General features: G+C 46.5%; 2 long non-coding RNA genes across 2 annotated transcripts in view; one reads left to right on the top strand and one right to left on the bottom strand.

Annotated features, from left to right (window-relative positions):
• LOC126939924 (uncharacterized) overlaps window positions 1-13270 on the bottom strand; it is a 187432-nt gene that overhangs the window by 103222 nt on the left and 70940 nt on the right. The window lies entirely within an intron of this gene.
• LOC126939925 (uncharacterized) overlaps window positions 5728-13270 on the top strand; it is a 598378-nt gene continuing 590835 nt past the window's right edge. Inside the window, exon 1 of the long non-coding RNA XR_007720500.1 lies at window positions 5728-5801. This is a non-coding gene — a long non-coding RNA (uncharacterized LOC126939925). The remainder of the gene's footprint in view (window positions 5802-13270) is intronic.

The raw sequence follows: 13270 nt of genomic DNA, 5'->3' as shown, positions 1-13270 counted from the left end.
GAGATGTGGGTGGGGACACAGCCAAACCATACCATGCCACCATCATGGAGGGTCTAAGGGTAAGGGTGGATGGCAAAGACCATGTAGGCACTTTGTGGGGCACTGGTATTATTCTGTACCTATGGTACTCTTCAGATTTGCTGCAGTACAGTGCATGCAAATTTTACTTTAAAAGAAAAAATATCTGCCATCAAATATTAAACTCTAGTGAATGATCTGAACCCTGTAGTATTTGGAGAGAAGAATACTAAAGTCCGCAACTTACTTGGAATGGATCAAAGAACATGGGACAAAAAGGAGCCTGAAGAGCAGGTAAGTGATAACGCAAGTCAACTGTGGAACACAAAAGTCAACTGTGGGCCAGACGCAGTGACTCATGCCTGTAATTCCAGCTCTTTGGGAGGCGGAGGTGGGTGGATCACCTGAGGAGTTTGATAGCAGCCTGACCAATGTGAGGAAATACAATCTCTACTAAAAATACAAAAGTTAGCCTGGTGTGGTGGCGCATGCCTGTAATCCCAGCTACTTGGGGGAGGCTGAGGCAGGAGAATTGCTTGAACCTGGGAGGTGGAGATTTCAGTGAGCCAAGATCGCACCATTGCACTCCAGCCTGTAGACTCTGTCTCAAAAAAAAAAAAAAAAAAAAAGGCTGAGTGCAGTGGCTCACACCTGTAATCCCAGAACTTTGGGAGGCCGAGGCGGGTGGATCACAAGGTCAGGAGATCAAGACCATCCTGGCTAACAAGGTGAAACCCCATCTCTACTAAAAACACAAAAAATTAGCCGGGCGTGGTGGTGGGCACCTTTAGTCCCAGCTAATCGGGAGGCTGAGGCAGGAGAATGGTGTGAACCCAGGAGGCGGAGCTTGCAGTGAGCCAAGATGGTGCTGCTGCACTCCAGTCTGGGCGACAGAGCAAGACTTCACCTCAAAAAAAAAAAAAAAAGTCAACCATAGAATCTACATGATGGGTATGTGGGTGCTGGTGTCTAATTCTTTCCATTTTCTGTATATTTGTAAATTTCCATAATAAAATATTGGCGGTGGAAGGAGGAAAGAACATCCCAAACAACTTCGTGTGAAAAGAACACTGACGTGCGGAGTTTTCAGAGGGGTTTACACAAAGCCTTGGTGTATAAATCAGGGGGAGTCAGGAGAGAGGAAGGGAAGAGAAGGCCTTTGGGGCACTTGGGGTTGGATTTAAAGCCACCTGATGTAGAGATGCACTTGGGGTCTGAGCTAAGGCCAAAGTCGGAGCGGCCTGGGTCTGCATTCTGTTACCCACAGCAAGATGCAATTTCCTGTTCCACGAGATGAAGCGCCCCTCGAATTTGAAATACCTCTCACTAAATAGCATTTTGATGAGTTAAGTGTAAATGAATCAGAAACAAATGGATTAAGTTTCTCAGCATACACACGTAATTGACACACACACAAAAATAAAAGAAACGGGGAAGGAGGCACCATGGGGCAGGAGGGAAAGGGTCTCTGCTTCAAACTGTGCATAAAACCAACGTTTTAAAAAATACTTGATTGACTTGCGGATCTCCATCCCAGACACGGAGGGCTTCTGGGCCCAGCTCTTTAATATTCAAATGACTTTGAAAAATATTTCTCCTCCTGGAAAGCAAAGGGAAGAGGAAATGCTTTGAAGCCTTGCTAGTTATTTAATTATTTTTTTCAAAGGTAAGGCAGTATATTTTTATCCAATATTAAATAAACATTTTTTTAATGGTATGTTCAAAGCCTTTAGGCCTCTGATGTTGGTTTGGGATTTTTTGTTTTGTCTTGTTTTGTGTTCGAAAGGGTGAGTGAGGATGACGCTTTTTCTTGCCAAATGTTCTGAAATTGCAACATTAGACCCAGGAAGCCTAAGCATCCTCTCTGCTACCAAGGAGGACGGAGGCTCAGACGGGCTTTAGTGACCTCTCTCGAGGTAAGCAGTGGCCCAGCTGGGATCAGAATGCAGGCGGCCTGGATTCTAGGTCCACGTGTAGAATGTTCTACTCTGAGCAGGAAAGCGATGGGCTTTAGCTCTGAGTTAAGGACCCCAGGGCTATCCTTCCTACGCAACAGAGCTTATAGAAACATATTTTATCAGTCACCATCCATCAGGGATGATGACAGTGACCATCTCCCCAGGGATACTCGCGAGACTTCTCAAGTACTCAGCGATCCAGGAGAGCAAGGACATGTGAGGTCAATGGACCTCTATGTGAGGATGTGGGCTGAGAAAACAAAACAAAACAAAAAACAAAAACACGTATGAAGGATTTTCTCTTCACTGGCCTAATTTAGACATAACCTATACAAACACATTGCACCAAGATTATTTGGGGCACAGGGCATGAAATAGTGAGATGGGAATAGGAAGGGCATAAAGATGATCCTCAAATACTCCATGTTTCAGTAACAGCCCCTAACAGCCCATAATTCAGTGCATTAATAAATAAATAGAATTCACACTCTCCTCTATCACAGAAGCAGTAACGACTGGCATAAAAGTTTCCAGAAAAGATGTGTTCAGGGTGAGATATATTCAACACCAGAATCTGCTGGAGACAGAGTTCTCCGGGCTCTTCCCGTAAGTGACGGAAGCATTCATTGTTAGTAACACTAAATTGCTTCCTTTAATTCTTGCAATGGCCTTGTGAGATCAGAGTCATTAAACACATTTTTCGGATTTTTTTTTTTTTTAATGGGCCACAGACAAAGTAACTAACCAAAATCACAGCTGGCAAGCGATGGATTCAAACCCAGGTCTCTCCAGTTCCAAAGTCCCTGTTCTAATCATAACCTCTCTTCCATGCCTGGCTATACCCAGAAGGGCAGACTTCAACCCAGAACACCTGTGAATTGTGATGGAGAGATGGGCTCTAGTATCCGAACAACAAAATTATAGGCTACTTTCTTTTCACAGAACAAATGAGCTTTATTGGCTTTTGTTAACAAAATTATCACTGAAAACTACAAAATTAAGATCACCCATAATCCCAGCATTCAGAGGTAACCTGTTAATCTTTTGTTTAAAATCCTTCCAAAAGTCTCAAATGTGTTTATGCCTTTTGGAAAAAAATTTATTTTATAACCATTTTGGATTTACAGAAAATTGACAAAGATAGTACAAAGAGTTCCTTCACCCAGCTTCGCCTAATGTGAACATTTTACATAACCACAGCACATCTGTCAAAACTAAGCAATTAACATTGGTACATTACTTTTAACTAAACTACAGATTTTATTCAGAGTACTCCTGTTTTTCCACCAATGTCTTTTTTCTGTTCCAGGATACCACATTGTAAGGCACTCATATGGTTTTAAAACAAATTGATTATACACAACAATATATCATGGACATATTTCTTTATCAACCAATACAAGTCTATAGCACCACGTACCACCTTCTGTCGCTTTTTCCTTTTCTTTTTTTTTTCTTTTTTTTTGTGAGATGGAGTTTCGCTCTTGTTGCCCAGGCTGGAGTGCAACATCGCGATCTCGGCTCACCACACCTTCATCTCCTGGGTTCAAGCGATTCTCCTGCCTCAGCCTCCCGAGTAGCTGGGACTACAGGCGTGCGCCACCATGCCCAGCTAATTTTGTATTTTTAGTAGAGGAAGGGTTTCTCCATGTTGGTCAGGCTAGTCTCGAACTCCCAACCTCAGGTGATCTGCCCATCTCAGCCTCCCAAAGTGCTGGGATTACAGGCATGAGCCACCATGCCCGGCCTATAGCACCATTTTCAATAGCTCCCTAATACTCCACTCTATGGATGGGGTTACCTTGCTCCTGAAGGGCGTTTCCATGGTTTGCATTTTTCACTGTCTCATAAACACAGGATGGGCAAACTTATCAATGGTGTCCTCAGAAGAAATTTCTAGAAATGCACTGATAGCATGTCAAGAATATGCCATTCAAGGCTTTTCGTTCATTTGGCTATTCTCCTCCGGAAAGCCTGAACCCATTTGCCTTACCACCAACAAATGAGTAGCTTTAACTTAAATTCATTTTGGACAATAAGTGACTTTTCTGGTAAACTAACTTGTCCGCTACCCTGGAAAGAAAACACTATGGGACTGGAAAGAGTTAAAGGACTTTCAAGACAGTCATGTTCCCCAAAACTAGACTGATGATTTCGAAGAACCATCCAGAAGTTAAAGTTCCATTCTCGTCAATTCAAGTTTGTCTCACTCTCCTCTCTGGGTCTGACAGCGAAAGAGATCTTCGGGCTTTCGGCATTTCAATCATGGAATTACTTTCGGGGTACGGGGGCAACCCCCACCGAGTTTAATTTCCTTCTCATCTCTCTGTAGTGTCTACTGAAACTCCCTAGAGGAAAAGCTTTGAGCAGGCTCCTGTAGTAATGCATGCAACAGGAAGAACAAAGGATTTGATAGTCAGCAAAGTTATACTACGCCTTTTTTTTTTTTTTTAATGGTGAAAGGAATGGGGGAAGGAGATTATAAAACTGCTTGCATATCTAGAAATAGTTCAAATTGAGCTTGAACCAGGAACCTGCCCAGCATGCTAACTGTGGCCATGGTGCCTCGTCCAAAGGAAGCCCATATTTTATTTTGAGACTCCTGTTCTTTGGTGCAAAACACTTTGTCCCCACGCTTAGAAACACTATAAAACGCTATATATTTAGGATAACTGGGAAAAAAAGGCGGCTTGGAAGGTTTCGATAAATTGAGCCCTACCCCATGCTGGGGAATTCTTCAGCGCCATTCTGGCTTGCAAAAAGGAAAAGAAAAAAAAAAAAGAAAGAAAGAAAGAAAACAAGCTACTGGTCAGAGGGAATGCTCTTCCATGCCAAGCTCAGCTTGAATTAATACACAACACAACCTCTTAAAGAGGGACACTGCTTTAAACTAAGAGTCTCTTCTGAAAACGTAACTGATTTGAAAAAGCAGCAGGAAGTTGGGAATATTCTGGAAGGAAAAAGGCTGCAACCTGAGACATTTTCTTCACCCCAGTGTTTGCAATCTTGTCACTCTGGTCAAGGCCACACCTTTAAGTCAGGAGGGACAAAGCCTTTGAAGCGAAGGATGCCAGTTTTACTTCCCCAAGCAAAACAATGCCCAGGACCCATTCCGAGCTTGCTGCCTCCCTGGGGCCTCTGTGGTCTGGTTGAGTGGCTAGTAGAACCCATTTCACTTTGAATTCTGCCCAGAAACCACAGGAGGATCAGTCCACAGAAGAGAAAAATCTAATTGGTTACAGGGACTTAGCATCTGCCCAGAAGACATTCATGCCCTTTGTCCTACAAGGTTTCCCAGCCACCAGGGAGGAGAGGACTTCAGTCCAGGGACCACATATAGAACCTGATTACTTTCAGTTACGAGATGGATTTGTTCTGGGGATCTAAAGCACAGCGTGGTGACAATGGTCAATAATACAACATGGCTCGCTTGAAATTTGCTAAGAGAGTAGATCTTAAGTGTCCTTACCCCCCCAACCCCACACACACGGTAATTACGTGGGGTGGTGAATGCACTGATTAATTTGATTGTGATTAATTTGGTTGTAAAACTCATTTCACAATGTATATCAAATCATCATGTTGCATACCATGAATACATAGATACAATTTTTATTTGTCAGCTGTACCTCAATAAAACTGCAGAGACAGAAAAACAAAAGAGATGCTTTCCCTTCTTAGCTGATGGAGTATTGCTTAAGTACAGGAGGAGCAAGTTACCGCAAAGAGAAACTAAAGCCTTAAAAACCAAAGCACTGGGCCGGGCGCGGTGGCTCAAGCCTGTAATCCCAGCACTTTGGGAGGCCGAGACGGGAGGATCACGAGGTCGGGAGATCGAGACCATCCTGGCTAACATGGTGAAACCCCGTCTCTACTAAAAAATACAAAAAAAAAAACTAGCCGGGCGAGGTGGCGGGCGCCTGTAGTCCCAGCTACTGGGGAGGCTGAGGCAGGAGAATGGCGGGAACCCGGGGGGCGGAGCTTGCAGTGAGCTGAGATCCGGCCACTGCACTCCAGCCTGGGCGGCAGAGCGAGACTCCGTCTCAAAAAAAAAAAAAAAAAAAAAACCAAAGCACTGTTACTGAAGCAAGCACATTTCTATGAACGGGAGCTTTTTTAGGCCTATTTGGAGATCTCTAAAATTAAGGTGATTCAACATACCAACCTTAAATTGAAACCCAAGCCATTACAAGATCAGACTGTAGGGTTCTGAAGGAGTGTCTAAGTGTACGTATGTGGGCTTTGTCATGAAGCAGAATTTGAGAAAAGGGACCGCACTGATGTGGTCCTTTCCCAAAGCCCCACGCTGTAAGCCATACTCCAACAGTGTTGTGTGTGTTTGCTTTCTTTTAATTGTGAATAGTTATACATGCTCTGTAAGCACAAACTGTAAAAGAGAGAGGTTATACGAATAGACCTCCCTACTGTAAATAAAACACGCTGTTGGGATCAAGTAAAACTTGCAACAAATTAAGCCTGACATTTAGGAATAACCATGGTGTAATTGAGCTACATAGAAATTCAGCATAAAAGATAAACTTCCTAAGGAGGTGACTCAAGCCACACCTCCGGGGGCAGATAGTGGAAGGCGAAAGGGGACCAAGGAAAGTAGCAAAGTCCCTGGAAGTCCCTCCGGAGGCTGAATCAGAGAGGCTTCCGCCAGGGCTCAAAGGCAGGCACTGTGGATCCAGAATACCACTCCGTGTTGTGTCAGAGGATTAAACAGGGTCCTGTGATGCCTATTCTCAGGCCCGGAGGTGGCTTGGGAGCACCTGCTGGAAGGACAAGGTCGAGATCCTCAAATGTCCCCTTCTCTTGGTCTCCAGGTCATTGAACTTATAGGAGTCACTGAGGGACAGCCACACTCCTCCTCCTTTAAAAACCACAAGCTGCCTTGCGGCCCTCACATCACCTGTAAGGCCATCCAATTATATATTTATTTCATTTTAAAGAAAATATCAGCAAGGCACGCCTCACGCCTGTAATCCCAGCACTTTGGGAGGCCAGGGCGGGCAGATCACTTGAGGTAAGGAGTTTGACACCAGCCTGGCCAACATGGTGAAACCACGCCTCTACTAAAAATACAAAAATTAACCATGCATGGTGGTACGCGCCTGTAATCCCAGCTACTTGGGAGGCTGAGGCAGAAGAATTGCTTGAACCTGGGAGGTGGAGGTTGCAGTGAACCCAGATCAAGCCACTGCACTCCAGCTTGGGCGATACAGCGAGACACCATCTGCCCCCCCGGGCCTCCCGCCCCACACACACACACAAAAAAAAAATCTGTAAGAAAGCTGGAGTGCTTTCAATTTCTCACAAACTCGATTGGGCTGGTTTGTCTGGTCTACTTTCCTACCTGGGACCAATCACAGAAGCACCCAGGGTTATTTACACGAACACCAGCTTCCAGAAAAATCTGCCCCTCCTCCCTTAGGAGGCTCTCAGGTTCCCCTGCTGCATAGACCTGGGGCAGCCACCACATTTCCCATACCCTAGAGAAGGAAGAACAAAGAGCCATTTGCAACACAGGACACTTCGGGAGGGAAATCCAGGGGCGGCCTCAACCCCTAAAGTAACATGAGAGCTCGATGCTCCCTAAAGAGCCCAGCAGAGAGGGGCAAGGAGAGTCACCGAAGTGGGTGGGCACCCCATCCAAAGGCTGGTTCACGGTTTGCCCCGGCCCCTCCATCCTCCCACCAGAAGACAGGAGGATTGATTTCACTCCTGGGTCATTCCTGCCAGCCCCTCCTTACTGTACCTAGAGGTGGAGGTGGGCAGTGAGAGGGACAGGATGGGAAAGCCTTGGTCCCAGGAGACTCTGGGCAGGGCCCTGGATGGACCACCCAAGCCATCCCGCTGCAGCAAACAGATGGTGTGGGCCGCCCGGGGACTGCAAAGTGCACTGCTCAGCTCTTGTGCCACATCCCAAGAGGGATGCCTGTGTTCACAGGGCCTTATTCTACACACACTCAGCCTAGCCGCAGCTGGAGTCTACTAGGTGGCAAAAAGGTTAGCCATAAGAGTTTGGGAGTCATTCATTCATTCACACCTTCAACATTTTTTTTTTTTTTTTTTTGAGACAGAATCTCACTCTGTCTCCCAGGCTGGAGGGCAGTGGCACAATCTCGGCTCACAGCAGCTATGACCTCCTGGGCTCAAGCAATCCTCCCACCTCAGCCTCTTGAGTAGCTGGGATTACAGGTGTGCACCACCATGCTTGGCCAATTTTTTTTTTTTTTTTGTAGAGATGGGGTCTCCCTATATTTCCCAGGCTGGTCTTGAACTCTTGGGCTCAAGTGATCCTCCCACCTCAGGCTCCCGAAGTTCAGAGATTACAAGCATGAGCCACTGTGCCTGGCCACATTCAACAATTAAAGAGCCTAATTTGCCAAGTAAAACCATCCAGCTTCCCAGTCCAGTGGAAGGGGACCTGATATGGTTTGGCTGTGTCCCCACCCAAATCTCATCTTGAATTGTAGCTCCCATAATCCCCACATGTCATGGGAGGGACCTGGTGGGAGGTAACTGAATCATGGGGAGGGGTTTTCCTATGCTATTCCCGTGATAGTGAATAAGTCTCATGAGATCTGATGATTTTATAGAGGGCGGTTCCCCTGCACACACTCTCTTGGCTGCCACCATGTAAGATGTGCCTTTGCTTCTCCTTCCGCCATGACTGTGAGGCCTCCCCAGCCATGTGGAATTGTGAGTCCATGAAACCTCTTTTTCTCGATAAATTACCCAGTCTCGGGTATTTCTTCATAGCAGTATGACAACAGACGAACACAGGACCAACATTAATCAAGCACACACAGCAATGAGTCTATGACTGTAGATAAAGGTGGGCTCTTCCATGCTTGGGAACCCCATTGTGTGAGCAAGCTAACAAAGGATTGGCCTCGAAGGGTAGCGACACAACCTGAGGGAGAAATAATTCATCTGCTCTTGACTTTGGGTAGTTACTTAATCCTTCTAAGCCTCTCTTTCTCATCTGTAAAATGGGCCAGTATATATGTGACTACGGGTAGGCTTAACCGTGGGAAGGTCTTCAAGGTCTTTAGCAAAGTGAAAACTCTCAACACATGTTAACTTGTGTTAGTAGAAGGGCCTCTTGGAATGAAGGCATCAAGCTTAAGCCCACAGAGTCGGCCCCTGGGCTTTCCATAGCAATGATCCAATGCCCACACCCATCTCTTCCCTGGCAGACAGGCCTAGCCTATTCCTGAATCTCAGTAGATTCTGATAGATTCCCTCATCTTTGCCATTCCCTCATTTAGCCTGATTCCAGCGAGAGCCTCTAACCTCCCCTGTTATTTCAACCCTGGATCTCTTTAAGCAGCCACTGCCAAGCTGTGGGGGATTCATGGTGATTCAGCCCTGGCCCCAAGCAAGCTGGATGTGCTATCGCTCAGCCAGGATATGGCTGGGAGCCCGCAGGCTGCTGCGAAGAGACAAAGCTGTTCTCTCCAGCCTTCGAAATCACCCTTCCTTCTACTGACAGGCACATTGCGGGTCCAGCACCATCCCCAAGGTGGTCAGAGGCTGGCTTCAGTCTCTTAAAGAGTGTGCAGGCAAGACAATCATCCACCTCCACCCCAGGAGGAAAATGAGGCAGCTAAGTAGTTTCCTCCCGCTCTCTTGCTCTCATGTAAGGCAGCTAATCTGAGTACAGACAGAGTATTTGCTTGTTTTCTCCTTCTTAGGAGGCAGGACCAGGGAGAGACCCAGCAAAGAGAAGGTCCCAAGCCTAGCTCAAATCTCCTGGTCCTGGAACATTCAGGAGCCGCCCCACTTCGATGGTAATTGGCCTATTTCCATCTGGTTTCCAAGCAACGTGGCACAAAATCCCCAGGAACCTTATCACAGAGCCAGTGAACTGGAAGGGCCTGGAGATCGCTCCGGCCCAAACTCCCTGCACCAAAGCGTGCGGGGAGACTCAGACACAAAAGGGAGGAAGGCACAGTCTCTGCCCAGAGCCCACAGTGGCCCCAAGAAACTTCTTTTACCACTGAAGAAGAAAAGGAGGTCCCGTCTTTTGGAGGCAAGGCAAGGTCACCTACAGAGGGCCTGAGGCCGAGCAACTCACTAGAGGTTGTTTTCTGCACGATCACCTTCCCTGCGCCATGAATCCCTGGGCTGGGTGGGTTAGGGGCTTTCCAGGTAAGAGCCAGGGTCAGCGCCAGGACATGATGACAAGTCTGTCTGAACCCTTTCCGCAGACATGCAATTGACCTCCCCCAGCTAAGCGTCGCTCCAGTTAGAATCCTTCTAAAACTACACAGGCAAATGTCTAGCAATTGGCATTCAACTCTCACAAAGGAGGGGTTAAAAACTTGCCCTTCACTCATGTTAATGTGTCTCCCTTGTACCACTTTCTCAGTATGCCTGAATCTATTTCATCTCAAGGGCCGTACATCAAGCACTGCCTTCTCAGGTACTCAACTCCGCATGCCTGGATGGAGCCACAGCACTCCGAATCTGATTAGGGGGATATTTTAGGAAGAGAAGCTTTTGCATTAAAAACTGAAATCCTAATCAGGCACGGTGGCTCATGCCTGTAATCCCAGCACTTTGGGAGGCTGAGATGGGAGGATCACTTGAGGCCAGGAGGTCAAGATCACTGTGGGCAACACAGTGAGACCTCTGTCTCTACAAAAAATAAAAAATGAAAAAATTAGCTAGGCACAGTAGTACATGCCTGTGGTCTCAGTTACTTGGGAGGTTGAGGCAGGAGGATAGCTTCAGCCTGGGCGATCAAGGCTGCAGTGAGCTCTGATGGTACCACTGTACTCCCGTCTAGACGACAGAGCAAGATCCTGTCTCAAAAAAAAAAAAAAAAAAAAAAAATGGAGTCCACTGAACACGAAAAAAGGGTGAATTTTACTGTATGTAAATTATTCCTCAATAAAACTGACTTTAGGAAGAAAATCCACAGGCTCACCCTTCCTAAAGAAAAAATACACATATAATATCAGGGAGAAGGAAAAAAAAGAAGGAAATTTACGTCTTTTTGCTGGACAGAAGTACGGCGCTTGCTTTTTCAATTAAAAATAAAAGGCTACTCCTTTAGGAAACAAAAGTGGGTTCAGCTCCAACAGCCAAGCAAAGCAATGGACTCACCCCACTGAGGATCCCACAGCTGGAAGGTCCCTGACCTACTTCCGCCCAGCTCGCCTGAAAGGCCCACGGGGCACCAGCCAAGAGTGGAAAGCAGAGCCGGGCAGCGGGTGCAGGGCGGTGAGCAGCGCACTCCCTCTCTCGCCCCACAAGAAACACACAGGCTGAGGGCAAATGATTCCCAGACAGGGACCTGATGAACAAAGAGGTTACGCAACTCACTAATCACTCAAGACAGCCAAAAACAGACCCTGACATCACGTGCCCGTGACCATCCCCACGGCCTGCCTGTGAACTCCCGCAGAAGGTATTCAACAGTGTGTGGAATTACACTGAGCTTGAGTCGGGCCACAAATAAAAATAAAGTCACTTTTCCCCTAATCCTGTAAGAAACGGAGCACTCAGGGGCACATTTAACTCTTTCATGCTCTCTAGAGCCCATTTGGATCTCACTGGATTCACAGGCTGCCCTGTCCCCAAGGTTTGGTGGGACAGAAACATGAGTATAGTAAGAATTATCTTAGACTATAAGAAATTCCAAAAATGGTGGGGTTAAGGAAAAAAAGGAAAAAAGGAGAAGGAATGGGGAAATTCTGTTACGGTCCTGCATATAACCAAGGTTTTCTGCTTGTCACAGACCAAACCATGATCTGAGTTTGGAGCCTTCTAGAATCCTGAAAACTAGCAAATGTATCTACTGATTGGAGCCTTCTGGAATCCTGAAAACTAGCAAATGTATCTAGTGACAAGCTGCACTAAAGCCCTGTGCGGTTTCCAAAAGTTGCCAAAAACTCTAGAATGGCAAAGGTTGATGGGGTGGTAGGAGGATGGGGTACTGCACTGATTATGTTTTTAACCTAGATTTCATTAACAATCACCAATTACCGTATACATCCTAAACACCAGGCACTGCACAAAGTAACTTACGGTTATTAGTGCATTCAATCATTATAGTCCTAAAAGATGGGCACTGCCACTTCTGTTTTACAGGTGGGAGCACTGAGGACACACAGCTAGGTGATGGCAGAGCTGAGACTCAAACCCCCAGCTAACCCCAAAACACACACACTTAACTTTGTCCATCCCGACTCTGATTAAAAGTGAGGGGCTTTTCTACCCAGTGCGCTGAGCCCAAGTGCCCAAAGATGAACTGTTTCCATGAGTTGTCAGATTTCTGACCCAGAGATGGCAGGACAGAAGCATCTGACTGGATCAGGGAGGTGGCAGAGGCCCAGGGAAGAGGGAGGGCCTGGCAGTTTCAGTGAAAGTCAAAATGACCTCCCCAAGTATGCAGCAGAAAGTCTCCAGGTACCAGGCCACTGCTGGAGAGATCAGAGGCTCAAGGCTGCCAAGAACAAGGAACTGCTGCCAGAAATAAGTTAAGACCACCCCACAGGTCTCCAGTGGTTGCCCATCGTTCCTTAGATCAGTCTCCACCCTCTAAGCAGAAGACAAAAGTGGATCTCCAGAACCTTGAAGCTATTATGCCCTGTGAAAGAAGCCAGACACAAAAGGCCACATATTGTGAGGTTCTGTTTACGTAGAATATTCAGAATAGGCAAATCCATAGAGCCAGAAAGTAGACAAATGTTTGGCAGGGGCTGGAGGGAGGGGAGCATGGAGCATGACCGCCTAATGAGCGCAGGCTTTCCTTTTGGGGTGGTGTATGCATATGTCCAGACTCTTCAAAATGTGCAATTTATGCATACCAATTGTCATTCAATAAAGATTTTTAAGGGCCTTGGAAAAAAGTTCTGAATACAAATAGTGGTGATGATTGCACAACACTGTAAATGCTCTTCATCTCACTGAACCGTATACTTTAAGTTGGTTAAAACGGTAAATTATGTTATATTGTTATATGTATTTTACCACAGTTTTTTTTAAGGTGGAATCTCCAAAGAATCCTAGAACTCATCCAATCAGGCATGAAACCGAAACACAGAGTCGGGGCTCAGCTTCTAAGGACTGTGAGGGTTAGAACTGGACGTTCCCCTAAGACCCTCAAATTCATAAACTCAGTGTTTAGAGAGAGGGTGGTGCCGGCAATGAGGGAAGGAAGAAGGCCTGCGAGGCAGCCAGGCCAGACAGAGCACTGGCTCCTTCTGAGGAGACCTGGGGGAGCGAGGTGCAGCCAGGGAGACAGGGCCCCCTCCCATGCATCCTTCCCCAGCCCC

The sequence above is a fragment of the Macaca thibetana genome, chromosome 16, assembly GCF_024542745.1.
Source record: "Macaca thibetana thibetana isolate TM-01 chromosome 16, ASM2454274v1, whole genome shotgun sequence".
NCBI lineage: Eukaryota > Metazoa > Chordata > Mammalia > Primates > Cercopithecidae > Macaca > Macaca thibetana.
This window is presented reverse-complemented; position numbering and strand designations above follow the sequence as displayed.